An 18,145-nucleotide genomic window follows, 5' to 3' on the forward strand; every position below is an offset into this window, starting at 1 on the left:
CTCTAACGATTCCACGAGTTGACTCTTAATACCCTTAACCACATCACAAAGATGTTTCTCCTTTAAAGTCTTACGATGTTGCAAAACGTCTTTTATGTCTATGGTTCCATGGTGAGCCCCAAAATTCGTAAAAGCCTGCGCAATACGTCGAAATCCTTTTGCTTGAACACTGTATAATGGTCGTAAGTCTTCCGCCAACCCGATCAGAATGGTCTTATTCAACTCATCAACGGCACTTTCCGATACGGATTTCTGCGGTATATCAATTCCGATTGCACAGGTTGAATTGGACTCGGCTATAACTGTAGCGCGATTTTTTCCGCATGATTCTAAATGGTTCAACAAGGAATGCGTACCATTCTTTTTCTCCCACGATAAAATATTCAAACACGTCTTACACTGAACGTAGCTTGTTTCTTTTCCATCGACGGAAAAAATTAGGAAGCTTCGCCACTTACGTTAGAATGAAACGAAACGCGATTAGTTACGGAGTTAAGCCTGATTAATTCCCTAAGTTCCTTCTTGTCCCAATTGAAAACGTCCAAAGCACTAGCTTTAGCCATAAATAATAACAAGCGATAATAAATATATTATATAATCAGTCTTGTACCGTACACATAGAATCAAGTGTCCTCGCACAGCGATCAACTGCTGGAAATAATATTAAGTTTCTCGCTCGTACGTGACTCAACATTAAAAAAGCAATCATAAAAATATTAAAACATGACTGCAAAAATTCAATACGTTTTAATTTAGGAGAAAAATTATAGATCAAATATCGGGTTTTGACGGGTACCCGCGATACCCACCCACCCTACCCGTACCCGCAGTACAAATTGGTCTAAAAAAACCCGTTATACCTACCCTAAATTTTTCCTACCCACCCGCGAACGGGTGGTTTTTTTTTGGGGATACCCAGTATTCGTACTACGGGTTCCCACCTCTAGCTCCAGCCAAGCCTATCGAGAAAACGTACGACGAACTCAAGGATGTCCTGAAGAAACACTTCAAGCCACTACCGAGCGAAATTGTGGAACGATGTAAATTCTACAAACGCGACTGGAAGCTGGGATAATCCGTATTTTCTTACGTAGCCACCCTGCGCTAAAAGGCCGAGTTCTGCAACTTTGGCTCAACACTCGACATCATGCTACGTGACAGGATAGTATGCGGTATCAACAACGACCACGTACAGATACAGCTAATCGCCGTGAAAGACATAGACCTCCAGAAAGCAATCAGTACGGCACACGCACTCGAGACAGCAGAGCACGATTCCAAGGCAATAAAAGGGCACGATCAAGGAGAGGACTCCATCGTAAACAAAGACCGAACAAAACCAGCCGTGGGGTTGCGCAACAAAGACTAAACCACAACAACATGAAAGACACGGCGCAAAAGCAATGTATCCGGTGCTACAACATTCCAGAATGGGAATGCCCGTATACCAATTATAGCTGTCGTGGATGAGGAACCCAAGGTCATTTAGCAAGAGCTTGCCGGAAGAAGGGGAGCCACCAACGTCGAAATCAAGGCCGACAACCGCAGAGTAGGGAGGACAGTAAATCCTACACCAATTGCATTTATAACCAGGAGAGACATCGATCAACGAAATCAAGCAGACTTCAACATGGAAGCATATGCTTCGCCCGTATCTTCAGAGTACGATATTTTTTATGTGGAAGAACGTAACGAATCCACAAATGGCGATAACTCCATCAATGACGTAGTATCACGCAAGATAGCCAATACCTCAACAGTACGACGAAGAAAACCTCCGCCAGCGATCAGAGACATGTGGCATATCAACAAAGTACCGGTATCCTTTCAAGTAGACACTGGCTCAGGGTACACCATAATCTCAGAATCACAGTTTTCGTCGCTACACCCACGGGACCCATGGGAACGGATCCCGAACACCTAATGCTTACACCAGTGACTGTGGACTACAAAGACAAGACATTAAAGTTGCCCCTAGTTGTGGTTCGCGGAGAAGCAAAAAACATCATGGGACGTGAGTGGATTTTTTCCGATTTTGAAGTAATGCCACCTATAAACGAGCACATCATGAACGTAGAGTCATCGAACGCCGCCCTAGCCACAGCAATGAATAAATACTATTCCCTGTTCCTTTCCGGGAATCGGGTGTCTGAAAAATGTCAAAGTAAAACTATACATACGCAAGGACGAGCCAACACCGCGATTCCACAAAGCCAGATCAGTCCCGTACCACCTAAAGAAAAAAATTGACGACGAGATTATCCGACTCGAAAATAGGTGTATTATAAGTCCCATACCATACGCAGAATGAAGGACGACGGCACGATACGCAGATGTGGGGATTTTAAAATTACGACGAATAAAATACTAGACCGGGAACTCTATCCATTACCCAAGGTTGACGACATTTTCGCTCAATTAGCCGGATGCAAGATCTTCGCTCGCATCGACATGAGGAGTGCGTACAATCAATTGGAGCTGGACGAAGAATCACGGAACTACGTCATCATAAGAACGACAAAAGGACTTTATCGCTACAACCGACTTCCTTTTGGAATTTCATCGGCATCGGCAATCTATCAACGTCAAATGGAAATACTGCTGCATGGTCATCCATGCAGCGTGCCATTCCAAGACGATATCCTCATCGGAGGGACATCGCCCAAAGACCTATTATCTAAATTGGAAAAATTATTTACGACGTTCACCAAGGCAGGGCTGAAGCTTAATCAGACAAAGTGCCAGTTTCTTAAAATATCCGTAGACTTCCTTGGATATCGCCTGGATTCCGACGGTCTGCATCCACAACAACAAAAATTGATTGCCATCAAAGAAGCACCGGCCCCGCGGAACATAGAGGAGCTCAGGTCTTTTCTTGGGCTCATCAATTACTATTCCCACTTCATTCCCAATTCATCTCCACTTTATAAGCTTTTAAACAAATCAACGTCGTGGACTTGGTCTAAAAAACAGCAAGATACGTTCGAGGTCGCGAAAGACGCCATACAATCAACTAGCAGAAGGACAAAATAGAAGTTTCTCCACTGTAGTATAGTTTATAGTGGACAGTAAAAAACAAGATGAGCAGAGACAGTATAAAATGGCGTTTACAAGCAAATTTAACTCTTTTGTCGAAACTCTATCAAGAGTTAGTCAACAATGTCTGGCACATCCGTGACTTTGCCTGCAATGTTTTCTAGCTGAAAATCGCAATGAAGAGAAAACTCTGTGTACCTGACAAGGTCGAGAGTCTGTATTGTCTGGATATCAAAGTAGAGCAGCCATCATGCTCCGCTCACATCGCATCCGATCCGAGAAATTACCAAGTCTGGCATGAACGCATGGGTCATCAGGATAAATGGCATGTAGCAGCGACGTTACGGAGACTCGGATATAAAGTTCTAAATCAGACGTGTGACAAGCTCTGTGAAGGGTGCATCTACGGCAAGATGACTAGGCACAGTTTCAGCACTCGATTGGAGAAGGCTACGAAACAAGGTGAAAGGATTCATTCTGATCTCTGGGGACCATCACCGACACCGTCCATGAAGGGGAAGAAATACTACCTCCTATTCAAAGACGAGTATTCCCGTGTTCGAGCCGTATATTTCCTAACGAAGAAATCCGAAGTGAATGGTTGTACAAATGTTAAAGAAAACCTCAGAGAAAAAATTTCAGCCCTTGAAGAAAAACTTAGTGAGCAAGAAGATAAGATGAAAAAAACAATGAGAACCAATAAGGATAAGCTGAAATAAAAAATTAGGACCACTGAAGAAAAGTTGCCTAGTGAATGCGTTATCACTTCTGAGTTAAAGGAAATAGTATCGAAGCAAAAGAGTGAAATAGAAACACTTCAAACGCTTAACGTTATATAGTCCTTAACCAATAGAGAATTATTAAAAACTCTACAAAAACAACTCATAACTACAAAAGGTGCTGGTGTGGTACATTTTGAAGAAAAGAAAGGGAAAAATTTTGTATTTTGGGAAACATTCATAGACCTAAAAATTAAACAGGAGGCATAAAATAAGGATACAATAAATTGAGTTTAAACTAGCTGGAATTTTAAGCAAAGGTTTACGAACAGCTTCACCTACACCCTGAGCAATTATTGTAACTGAACACTAATTTCAACGTTAAATTTACATTTATATGAAGGAACAGATTTTTGACGTAAATGTGTCAGTCAAATTAGTGTTATGCTCCTTAACACTTATTAAATTACTATTTTTTATGATTTTAAAATTTTCCAAAAAATTAATAATTAACAAATGGGAACCTTAAAAGACTTTTAAACGTGGTTCCGGGGTATTTTAGAAATTCATACATTTCCTAGAAACCCGTCTCCACTCCTCAAAGGTTTCTTAGCTAGAGCTCATTTGTGTGTAAGAATTTTTTTTATAAATAGAGTCATTTACATTCTTTTAAATTTAACCAATTACGTTTTATGTAAGAATTTGAATTTTGCAGGTTACATAGAGGGTGCAGGGTGACGAAAGTCAATGAAAATTTCAATGACCTTGAACCAGGTCTTCAAGGTCATTCAAATTTTATCTCGGGAACCATTAGGATTAGAAGAATGGTTCCTATTTACAATGTGTTCTACGTTTAATTTTAAGTTTCATTGTCCTTGGTCCCCCTGCACCCTCTATGTAACCTGCAAATTTCAAATTCTAACATAAAACACATTTTGAGTAATTGGCTCTGTATCGTTTTTTAGTTAACACCCTGTATACATAAAAACCTTATTATTATACATAGCTTTTGATAATTTTATGGATTCGTAATGTTTTCTAACACATATTCTTTTAGGAATTTTTTAACAGCTTGGTATGTTTTAAGACTTGAATTTTTTATAGCTTTCGTTTTAAAGCTTTACCCCGTTGTAGAAAACTGAATTAATATTTTTTGACGTTTTACTTGCGGATTTTTTTAAAGTTAATCGTACCTAGTTTTAGATTTTATATTATCAAAAGTGAATAGATTTAGATTGTTATTAGTAACGTTTTTGTGTATAAAGGCTACAGTAATTAAACATTTGGTTAATGTTTAAAAGTTTACTTTTTCAGTACAGGGGTTTAGTAGAGTCTAGCCATGATACATTATATATGTTTCTAACTACACGTTTTTACATTTATGAATCAGGTAAGCCGAGCTTGAAATTTTTGACAGATATGATTAATGCTCTCGTTCCAAGTTAGATGGTTATCAAACCATACACCCAAGTACTTAAATTTAAAGATTCTTTTTATTTTAAAGCCATTTATATATAATTTGCATTTTTCGCTTATAACTTTTTTACCAAAATTAGAGAAAACAATATACTCCGTTTAAGGCTTGTTTAACTTTAAGCCATTTTTGATTAGCCAATCATTTACAACCTGGATATATTTGTTTGCTTGATTAATAAGAGGTTCTAGATTTATATTTTCTAATAATATAATTGCGTCATCTGCATACAGTTTAATAAAGTCCAGTGGGAAATACTGAGTTATATCGTTAATATATAAGTTAAAGAGCAGTGGTGAAATTATGGAGCCTTGGGGACCGCAATTGTGATATTATTTGCTTTTGATAATATTTGATTAATTTTTGTGAAACTTTGCCGATTACCCAAGTAGCTACTTAACCAGTCATGTGCTAGTCCTCTTATGCCCATTCGGTTCAATTTTTGTAGTAGTCGACTATGAGGGACGCTATCAAACGCCTTTTCAAGGTCAATGAAAATTCCCAAGCAATAGCGAGATTTGTCTAAGGCGTCTAATATAATCCAATAAACACTAGAAATTGCTAACTCAGTTCCCCCCGTTTGTCCCTAAAGCCGAATTGGTTGTCTGATAATAAGTTATGTTAGAAGAAACCACCTATGGACTGTGAGAAGGATGATAAAATACGCGAAAAAGTAGATTAGTCCATAATTAAATGGGATAATATAGCTAAATCCTAAACAAATTTTAAGAAATTAAAAACTCGTACCAATAGATCTTCGAGCAAAGAAAAAACGGGAAACTCGGATCAAATAGATCTTCGAGAAATTAACTAAATTAAAAATAAATAAAATAGCCAGAAATTCCAACGGTAGACCGGTTTCGTTCTATTTGGAACTCATCAGTACCGTGCGGGAAATCTGGCTGGCGACTGTCAAATCGAAAAGATAAACTAAGCCTTAACATTAAAAATTTCAAAACGCGTTGCATATAGCAACGGAAAGCCGAAAACGGGGGAGAGTGGTGGAGAATAGTATATACGATAAGTTAAGTTAGAAGAAACCACCTATGGTTACCACAATTTAAACCAGCCTTTAATTAAATATGTTGTTGGATCGCTGTCGAAGTAGCGTTATTAATAATCGCTTGGTGCATTTTAGGTGTTTCCCAATTTCGACGAAAGTTTGTAAACGCGATAACTTCTCAACCGTTGGTTGTAGAGGGACAATTTTTCCACTTTCTAAAGATGAATTGACCATTGTGAATTCAAAAACACGCGAGTCAGTGTCGTAGAACCAATATTTTAAAAGTTGTCAAAAATTAGTTTTAACAGTAGCTGCCAAAACTATTAATTTTTGGCGGACAAAACCGATAAATAACGAAAGATATTAGAAAATAAATAATAGTTGCAATTGTTTTCATCGATCTATCTATTATAGTTTTCTAGCAGAATTAAAAAGAGGGTAAAAATTTCACCCGTCGAAGACTTTTTAAACAGAGTGTACTATGGCCATTTCGAAACCATGTTTCGTTTAGAGCAAAGATATCGATGTAATTATCGGGAAAATGTATTATTAGGCTTTCGATATTACAATTCGCACTTCTCACATTAGCATAAATTATTTTCATCAGAACATAAAATTTTTAATTAAACTGGCTATACATTTTATAATTATATTATTTATTTGGTTTTAATCTCGACTTTAGATTTTGTTTCGTTATATACGTAGGTTATGCCATCTAGTTCGACAGAAAATTGGGAGGAGAATTTAGCTTTATCCTTACCTTTGGATTTAATAAATTGCCTAAGGTGTTACCTTGCAGTTTCTTGCCTAACAGTAAATTCAAGAGATATATATATTCGTGAGCCTTTTAATTTGTATGCGTTTTGCATGATTTCACGTTTCAAATTTCGATCTTCCAATTTTAGGATAACTCGACGGTTTTTCCCTCTTCTGTATACCTGATGCATCGAGATTCTAACCTCTATTCCCAATAACTCTTTGAAAAGATCACGTACGGAGAAAGCTAACTTAGCTCTGTCCTCACCGGCTGCTTCTGGCATACCGGATATTATTGCATTATTACGCCGCCTATCCGCTTCTAATGACTCAATTTGATTTTTTATGTTCAGAATTTCCTTTTTTTTTGTCGGAAAAGCGGGATTCTACTTGGCCTTCGAACAATTCGTTTTCTGTTTTCTGGTTATTAAGCGAGTCAGGGAGATCTAGTTAGTAAATTCTAGTTTCATGTTCGTTAGTTTTCCTATAGACCTTATCCATTTTAGTATTGGAATCTTTAATTGCAGTATTTATCGATTCAATTTTAGTGTATATAGCGGTTGTGTCTGCTTTCACTTCCGATCGAATTTTATCAAATTCAGTCTGGTTATCAGCCCTCAGTTTCTTAATTTCATCTAAAATAAGTTTTAAGTTTTTGTCTTTCTCCATTGTACAGTAGTACTTAAGGATTTTCACTTATATGTAGGAGCAGTCACTATACAGTTTCCGATATATATATGAGTAGGCACAATTAAATTTCAGAGAGCACCAGCATAATATAAACAATCTGTAGAATATATATATATATAAAAAAAGTTGTTACCTGAAAAATATATAGCAAGTTAGATCAATATCCAGTTGCTGGCGCTCTGAAGTCGACAGTGTGTGGTAAGCTCCTTATATAAGTTCCACGGGGGCGTGGTTTTCTAGTAATAATTTTTTTCTGGTAATTAAAAGAAAAAACACACAGAAGTCTCTTCTTTATCAGGCGTTGATAGTGACAGATGAATCGTGGTCAGTAAAAAACCTTACGACGCCAGGGTTAATTCGAAGTGCACTTTCACAGCAAAATATAAATTATCACGCGAAGAGACGATGTGACTAATTAATTAGAACGCCGACCTTCTAGAGGTTATAATTTTAGGCGGGTATTTCGATACGATAATAGTGATCTTAATTTTCTCTTCCGACATAGGTAATTGGATGCACTAGGCGAGAATCTGGGCAGTCTGGAGTTTCACTTATAGTAGCCAGCAGAATTTCGACGGTTGGGTGGTCCAGACTTGCAGTTGGCGATAATTTCAGTGGCAATGCAGGACAGCTCTGTTTAGTTCGGATCTCCTGAAATATATATAACGAGTTAGATCAATATCCAGTTGCTGGAGCTCTGTAGCAGACGTCTTTTAGCACGTAGGTGCTGTAAGGTTCTTAAAACCAGGATCATAAAGATATTTTTATCTGCCCTGTTTTATTTGTAGCAGACGGCTAAGCAGACGTCTCTTGAGTTAAAAAAAGAAACCGTTTCAGTTTTAGTGAGCACCAGTTGTCAAGGACGCTGACATGTAATTAATATTCATTGACCATTAAACATAATTTTAAGTTTTATAATTATTTGTATTTAATCAACCTACGAATATCACAGGTGTGAACATGGAGGAATAGTAGAAGGAGGACTTTTGTCGAAGGAAGCTCTGATTTGACCTAGGATTTGAGTACCCCAAAATCGGGAGAATGGGATGGGTTGAAAACGTACGTGGGGAACGCATCCTTGGAACCCATGATCTCAGGCAGTCCCCATTAGCTTGCGCCATCTAGATTTAATTATTTCGTAGCGGGCTATAGCGGCATGTAACCGTGTTCTTTATTTTGAAAAACAAATTGAATGTAAATAACCGTTCACATGCTTTATTCTGAGATTTAAAGCTGTATTTTGATTTTTAAATAAAAAATAAAATGGGGCAATATTGTGCGTATAAAAACTGAAAAATTACAACACAGCTCAACAAGGTCGTTGTTAGAAAGTTGATTATTATCTTGTACCAAAACCAAGGAAAAGCTGGGATACGTGTCTAAGGTGGATTGATTCAATTAATCGTGCAGATATTAAGACTCATTATGATGTTAACCCACATCATAAGGTTTACTCCAATCCTTTTGTTGGTGGTAATGGACCTTCGGAAGAGCACCCCGATCCGGTTAAAGGAATTGAAGAGGCAAGATTTTATTTTGAACTACCTCTGATTAAGTTAATTGACTTATTGCAACTCTTTATACTCAGAACCCTGTTGCATTGGATTACACTTATTGCCAAGACAGGAAAATGAACTCGCAAACGGATATAATTGATTTTTACGAAGCCCATGATGGCAAAGGTTAGCCATATTATCATTTGCAACATCTGATCAAATAAGAACCCAGAGTGTATATTTAACAATGTGTACTTTTATTTAATCATTAGATGCAGATCAAACCAGCTACATGGACAATTACATAGATGCACCACTAACTACAGAAAGCCCTGTACTCTTAACGACCACAGTGGATGCGGTTGTCTTACCATGTGGTACTCCAGATTTAGAATCTGTCCAAGATTATAAAATCATTGAAAGCAATGCAACACTCACACACACGTTACTAAATGAACCAGCCTCCACTTTTGAAAATATCGCAACACCTGTTGGAAGTTAAAAATCCTCTCCTTTTTGAAACCTTCCACATAATCAATCATTGGTAGAACATCCTCTCAATAAACTATTTATTATTTAATATACATCAGTTGGAAAATATAGATAATAACAACTGGTCTATTGAAAAAATACAGGAATTTGTTAGCAATTTGCGAGGCATAAAATGTCTAAATTTTCGAAGAAATGGGGACAGCTGTTAAGTTTTGGTTTAAACATCCACGTAGACTAGTTGATCTTAAATCTTTATTTGGCAAAACATTAGTTCCACTTGAACATGCAGTATTTTCCTCAAATTCTGTTGATTTCCACGGATTAGTTTCATGTTTATAAGACGTGATAAATATTGAAATTGAAAATTGGCAAACTTGCCGAGGCATTTTAAAAGAATTGTCGACACATTTCAGAGACAAGCACTTAAAACCTTCATATTTATGTGCAACTAGTCCATCAATTCACTCTAATAAATGTGAGAAATTGAACATTGGTCTGAATTCAAGAATTTGTCTCTCTTGTCGAATGAGCAAAACAGTTTTGCAAAATAGAAAACGAAGAAAAAATAATTGTTTGGAAAAATGCTCTACTCTTAGATGCATGACTGAAGAAAGAGATAAGAACAAGCTTGTTATAGTTAATATAAAAAAGCCCTGATGAAAAGGATCAAGGTATGGCGTTTAAAACTGAAGAAGAGCCTAAAAAATTACGGGTGTTTCATGTCGGCATTTTGAAGAAATAATTGCTCACAATCCATTTGAAAGTAAAAAACATTTGGTCTTAAAAAGGGGTACGTGAGCCATAAACCTAAGTCAGACCCACAATATTGTAAGATAGGATTATTTAAAATTTGCATTATCTGGCTTTTTCTTAATTGCGAGCGTCTTCACATGATTTTCAATGAATGCAATAAAAACTCTGATATAATTGAATGATCCAAATTTAGTTTAATTTTGTAGAAGCCCAAGTTGAGCCAATACACAGCTTTCATTTTTGAGGAAATTTTCAATAAAAAAATATATCCACTACGGAAACACCAAAGCATATGAGATTATGATTTTCAAGACATTTTAGTTACTCTGATAGTTGGAGAGTAATTAAAACATTGGTTGGCAATAAACTAGATGAATTGTCTAATACAACTATATCTGTAGAAAATCAATTTTGTATTTAAATGGTGGAGAGTCATGTTTTAAACTTAATTATTTGCCTTCTTATTTTAAAGGAATACATATAGTTAATTGAAATTTAAGCTACACTGCCCGTTACAAAGATATGTAGAAATAAAAATTATTTTCTTGTTTCAAATTAGAAGTTATGTAGAATAAGGGTGTTAAGAATGAACCATCTTAAAATCTCGCGATGAAGAACCATTTAAAAGCTCCAAAACATTTTCTTGATACGGAACTGTTTGGTACTTTTTCATATACTTTACAACGAAAATGTGTTAAATGTTATTTATTTAAAAATGTCAACAGTGCTTTTGTAGTACAAAGAACTGTTTATTCTCTATTTATAGTTCTTGACAAGAAAAACGTTTTACCATTGTTTTTAATATAACAGAGTTCATAGTCCTTTTAGAGATGACAGGAAGTAGAAAACAATTTAATACCGAGATTCTAAGTATGATAGATGATCCTAGATAAAAGAACTGTTTGGTACTTTTTCGTGATACCGTACAACGAATATCATTAAATGTGATGGATGTACATGTTGCTTTATTCTTGTTTTGAGGCTAACAAGGAAACCTGTGAAATATCAACCGTAGAGCTTACTAGGTTCAAAGTGCTTTGTATATTTGCTTTGATAACATATCACTAGCTTTAATTTAGTATTTTCTAAAAGGGATTTTAAGAGCGTCGACTTCAGACGACCACTGGAAAAAAGGTCAGTTATTTCTTTTGCTTTTTTCCAAAGTTTAATAGAAAACTAGGCTTTAGCAAAAGATTATAAAAATATAAAAGGGGAAAATGTATGTGTAATTAAAGGGCTATTTAAAAAATAATGTTTGGTCTGTACTGCCACAATACATAATGCTAGATTTTTTAATACTTAAATGTTTAAAAATACATTATTAATGAATAATAACTTTTATCAGCTAGGCTAATACCCAAGGCACCACCTTAGGCCTAAGTCATCGAGCGACTTTTATTATAATAACGAACTTTCAAAAGTATTAAATGAATTTTCTTTATCTTGAAATAAAGTAAATCTTAAGACAAAGATGAAATCTGAATAGATTTCGAAGTTAAAGAAATTTATTGATTTTACAGGGTAGAAAAATATTTCCATAAGAATTTTAATATCCCAATAACACAAAGAACTGTGGTGTGAGTCATTATACTATAACAATAATAAAATGTACATATCTGACTACACAGAAAACGATGTATTACTAACCTTAAAATCTTCAGCGGAAGTAGTAGGAAACTAAATATGAACATGTAAATCCAAGATGGCCGCCAAAACAACCCCCCACCCACCCAAAATATTTTTCAAAAACAAAATTTTTGTCCTTGGAAAAAAATCAACATATTTTAATTTCAATCTCAAATTTCACCTTGAAGATGATTTTTGACCTCGACGCTCGAACAATTTTCACAACCTCCAAGCCTCGGTCTATACTCCCAACAAGTTTGGTCACGATCGGACAAGGTCGAACCAAGATATCGGAGGTAATATGTGACCCCCCCGATTACGTCAACTTATTTACTTTTGGTGTCACTTTTTTCGTTTTTTCGCCGTTTAAAATGCTAATTAGTTAATTGCGAGATGGGAAAACGAATTCGCGACCTTCGCTTTATATCCTTGGTGATTTTTGACCCACACAAAATATTTTAAATAACTAAACTAATATAAATAAGTTTTAATTTTTTCGCAAATATTTTATTATTTTAAAAACAATGCTAGTTTAAGTAATCAAAAAAACACAATTAGTTATTATAATATTTAATAACTATGATATTTCAATATATTTTTTTAAACACTACAAATAAAACTAAAAGCTAACAAATTAAATTAATAAATAATAAAGAATTAAAGAAGGTTGTATAAATAATTTGAAGCCTGAAAAATATAAAAACACAATGTTAAAAATATTTTAAGTGTATAATTAAAAATAATTATAATTACATCAATTCGTAGAAGGTATTTTTCCTCTTCGGTACAAAACAACATGTCGGGTTGGAAATTCGGGCTAGAATTTATAAATATAAATAAATTAACCTATTAAAAATGAATATATCTAAATAAATATTTACCACAAGAATTCTTTTTGTTGCACTACCATCGCACGAATAAAACACTGGTTTTGGTCTTAATCGCTTCGGAAGTATACAGTTCGAGAATGTCTGAATTAAAACAGATCGAACGGTATGTTGTACAATGCCAACATGATGAATTTGATCTAACACATGAAGTTCAGACTCAAAATGATTTAAATTCTTGTGATTCCACCACGAAATTTGACGGAGTATTACAAAGATTATACATTCTTACTACTCGAAGAGAGAGAAATTTTAAAGATCGCGGCAAAGAAAGTACAGGCTTTAGATGTAATTCACCAGACATCTTGATTCTAGATTTCTTTTGGTAAAATCCTTTACATTGAAATTTTATAGTTTAAGCCCGACCTTTATTTTAAAAATTTAAAAATATTGTCTTTGGGAATAATTATTAATTTTTTAATACAACTAAGGTTAACTAATTATCCCTATCCTTCTTAAACAAGTTTTTATAAATTAATAAAAACAATTATATTCAATTTTTAAAAACAACCTAGTACAAAATGTACTTATACAATTTTCAGTTAATATACTAATCAATTACCAAAAAAATCATAAAACATTAAAGTTTAACCGATATTAGTATAAAAAAGTACATAGAGTACATGAAAAAAATTAAAAAGAATAATAAATAACCAATGGGTTGTTTGAAACGAGCGATAGATTGTATCCCAGATGAACTTTGTTGACATCAGTTTTAAACAAGAAATTTTCAATAAATTTTTTAAATAATCATTATAATAATAATAATAATAAAATATAAAAAAACTAATATTAATAAAAAACAAAAAAAGATCTTTATATCCACCAATTAATTTAACCAAAAAAAATTGATACCTAACAAAAAGATAAGAATAAAATTTCTTGAAAATGCATTGCATAAAAAAGATGAAAACAAAGAATGTTTGCTATAGAAAAGAAATGTTAATAATCTCAGGTAGACTTTTAAGGTTTCGGTTAGGCTCAAGGGTAAATAGCGCAAGAGATGAAAAAGCAAAGAGATAATAATAATAATAATAATAGAAAAACCTGAAATCTAGTACAAAGCGTACTAATCAAATTTCAGTTAATAAAATCTAATACTATAAATTAAATTAATAAAGCTAGTTAAAAAAGAAAAAATAGAGTATGAACCATTAAAAAGAACCTACACCGCCTGAATTAAATTAATAAAACTAGTTATTTTAGAAAACATGTTTAAAAAAATCTTAAACCCTTTAAAAAGAAAACATTTTAAATTAAAAATATAAAACATTTTCAAAAAATTAAAATCTTTCACCAAAATAAACAAATAAAAAAATAAAAACACAAAAAAGTCTTTAAATAAAAAATGTCTATTCCTCAAAAATTAAAACTTTAAGGTTTGAGTCCTATTTAAAAAAAATTTAATTTTTTAAAATAAATAAAAAAATATTGTAAATACCTTGAGTCGTAGTTGGAAAAGTTGTCGACGATCATTCAAATTTGAATTTGGAGGAGATAATTTGCGACTAAATCAAAATATTTATTTTAATTATTGTAATTATTTTTTTCCTGTCTATCCAAATCATTAATAAAAAATAGAACTATCATGCCTAATTCTAAACGGATAGTATATCTTGTTAGATGAAAGTCGGTAGATAAAGTTAATTGTTTTTTTTCGAAAAAAGGAAACTTGTTGCAATTGAAATAGTAACAAAAGGTCACGTTGAAGGCTCCTACGATTTTTGTGTTGATGAAACCATGGGATCTTATTTAAATTTTGATATATGCGCATATGTTTTCCAATTAAACGTAAAATTTCGTAAGAAAACCAGCCTTCAAGAGTGGATTGAGTGTGGAACAGTAAGCCGTCAAACTCAAAACCCTCGTGTGGACAGACAAAATTAATAGAATGAACGTCAAATAGACAAGAATTGTTATTGATTCTTCTAGAAAAAACCGAAGCGAAAACATTTGGTGATAATTTGAAAGATTTTTTTATAAAGGGGCAAGCAAAAACGATTTTTTTAAAAGGTTCTCCTAAGGCTTGACACTCAAGAAAGACTGTTTTCATACAGTAATTTTCAAGTCTAATTGAAATATCGTTAATTTTAAAAAGATTACAATTCCTAACTTTGCGTAATGCTAGATATTTAAGTGAAAAAGGGTTAATAGCGAGAGGATGAGAAATCTTACCAGAAACAGTCAAAACTTCGCGAGAGCCCATGGTTTATAAAAGGAATACGTTGAAAAACACTCTTTTATAAGAAAAAATTTCAGAATATTTAATTTGAAAAGATTCTGTCCAAAATTATCAAATACGTAAGACAAGAGGCACCAGGTTTCGATTTCCTCAGATTTGCAATTCAATCGGAAAATTTAGAACATCCAATTAACATTAAATTTATAAAAATTGATCAGTTAACTGTTTCTCGAATATTTAACCATATAGCTCGCATTGCTCAATCGAAAAAAGATTTCTTACTAGATGGAGAAATTAAATTTAGTATAATTATTTTGAAATCCCCAAAGAAAATGGGAAAAAAATTTTAGCTCTAAAAAACAGAGACATTATCGATCTTGATGCTTTCTTGAAATCTAAAACCAACTTTTACTATATAAACAATGTAGACAATTTATGCGTAGCGAGAGGCCTCACAGTCGGAATAAAACTCTGTGAAATTGCCGAGTACAAAAAGAAAAAACTTCCATTAACAAGTGTTCTTAAAGAATATAGAGCCTTAACATTCTTTCGTAGTAAATTGCAAACTAAAGCCGCTAAGAAATTGCACGATGATGTAGGAATTGCACAAGGAGCTGTAGAAATTGGTGATATAGCCAAATTTCAATCATATTTAGCCCCAAAGTATCAGATAATAATATTTAACGCCACGGAAAATTTTCAAATTTATTTCAAGGGTTTTCCCCCTGCCGAACACAAAATTCTACTTGTAAAAATTGGCACGCACGTTCATTTAGCTAAAAATCTACATTCCATTTGGGGCGGAGTAGCTTCGTGCTTAGACTGTGAAATTTTTTTGATTCAACCACACAGAAACAAACACCAATGCTTTGACACTAGAAATATTAAATGTAAAAGGTGTTTAGGTCGAGATTTTCACGAAATTTTAGAAATTCCTTCAATTCGTTGTAAACTTTGCAATATATATTTAAAACAAGGTGAATGTTACAGTTTTCACCTTAAAAATGAAACTTGCAAGCTTTTCCACAGATGTGAAAAATGCTGTGTTCAATTTGAAACTTCAAAAACTCACAAATGTGAAACAGCTTGCAACTCTTGTAAAATTGAACATCCTCCTAACCAGCATTATGTTAAACAGTCGACATTTTAAAAAAACCACGATCCTATGTATATTTCGATATTCAAACTATAATTGAGAATAATATTCATAAACCTGTTCTGCTAGTGGCCCAAACTGAAATTTTAAATCAGCCTGTGGAAACCACGGTTTTTAAGGACAATATTGTGTAAATAACTACCTCAATTTTTTGTTTCAACATGAAACTATTTTACTTACGGATGGGAAACGGAAGAGAAAAACAATTAGGCCGAAATTTACCAACCTCATCGTAATGGCCCATAATCTAAGATCTTTCGACGGAATGTTTATTATTTCTAAATTAATTAATCATGTCATTCCCGAGGTTATTTACGATGGAGCCAAGATACTTACTATTTATATTAAAGGGGAAGACATTCGTTTTGTAGATTCTTTGAACTATGTTAGTGCTCCACTAAGACATTTTCCTAAAATGTTTTCTTTGCCTCAATCTAAAGGATATTTTCCCTATATTTTTTGGACGAAAGACACTTTGAACTATTCAGGTAAAATTCCGGACGAAAAATATTTTGAGCCTCGTAAAATGAAAGAATTTGAATACCGAGAATTTAAAAATTGGTATTCACACAAACAGCTCGAACCGGTCTATTGTATTAAATCAGAATCCAGAGCGTATTGTCTTTTAGATTGTAATTTATTACGCTTAGCTATGCAGAAATTTCGCATCTTATATAAAGAACTAATTGAAATTGATATCAGTAATTATGGTGGTATTTCTCTTTCTGGGGCACTTAATAATGTATTTATCGACAAGTTTTTAGAACCATATACACTATGTACTATACCGGCTATCGGTTTGGCAAGTAGACAGAATCAAAGCGAGATAGCATTAAAATATTTATCTTGGTATGAGAAGGAAAATAATTTAATTTTGCAAACGGTCAGATCCGCGGCTGGGGAACAGGCTGTAGGTCCGTATTTTGTAGATGGCTACTGTGAAAATCCACCCATAGTAATTGATGTAATGGGTGATTTCTGGCACGGTTGTCCAAAACATTTTTCTGGCTCGAGCTTTAATTCAATTGTTGGAAAAACATTCAAAGAAATTAGAGAAAGAGAATTAAATCGTAAATTTATTGAACGAAATTTACCAAACCACACATATATTCAAATTTTTGAATGTGAGATATTAGAACTGTTGAGAAAGAATGCCGAGGCGAAAGCATTTTTTAATACAATTAAAATTATTCCTAAAATTAACCCTAGAGATTCTTTAGTTGGAGGGCGTGTAGAAACAATTAAGCTGTACCATGAAGTAGAACCCTTAATTGGAGAACAAATCCGATATTTTGATTTTTGTAGTCTGTATGCGTATTGCTTACAAAAATGGAATACGGTTGTAAAAATGTTAAAGTTATCACACACAACTTTGATTATGCACCAGACGTCTATTTTGGAATAATTAGTTGTCGAATCCTCCCCCCAGAGACCTCTACTTACCCGTTCTTCCCTACCGATTTAATAAAAAACTTTATTATCCTTTATGCGGAAGTTGTGTAATAAAAAACGATGAAAAATGTACCCATAGTATTAACGAACGAGCTATAACGGTAGTCTTACCCTCGGTGGAAATCTACTACTCAATAAAAGAATGTAACTACAAACTGTTAGAAATTTTCGAAGTTTACCATTACAATATTACAACAAATTTTTCAAACCATATATTGACATTTTTTTTAGAGCAAAAGTTAAAAATTCAGGATTTCCACCCAATATTAAAACATATCAAGAGCAAAAAGAGTATTTAGACGCGATATACGAAGCTGATGGAGTAAGGTTAGAGCCTGAGGAAATTGTTGATAACCCATCCTTAAGAACTTCCGCGAAATTGGCGCAAAATTCGTTATATGGCAGAATGGCGTTAAGAATGGA

At 33.9% G+C, this 18,145-nt stretch overlaps 1 protein-coding gene across 1 annotated transcript in view; it reads left to right on the top strand.

Moving 5' to 3' along the window:
- The first annotated feature begins 11,483 nt into the window (after positions 1 to 11,483).
- LOC149931619 (uncharacterized) overlaps positions 11,484 to 18,145 on the top strand; it is a 33,575-nt gene continuing 26,913 nt past the window's right edge. The window contains exon 1 of the mRNA XM_090159420.1: positions 11,484 to 11,553. The gene's annotated coding sequence lies outside the window, so the exon portion shown is untranslated. The remainder of the gene's footprint in view (positions 11,554 to 18,145) is intronic.

The sequence above is a fragment of the Leiobunum rupestre genome, chromosome 9 (genome assembly GCF_980474605.1).
Source record: "Leiobunum rupestre chromosome 9, qqLeiRupe1.1.hap1, whole genome shotgun sequence".
In the NCBI taxonomy this organism is placed as follows: domain Eukaryota; kingdom Metazoa; phylum Arthropoda; class Arachnida; order Opiliones; family Sclerosomatidae; genus Leiobunum; species Leiobunum rupestre.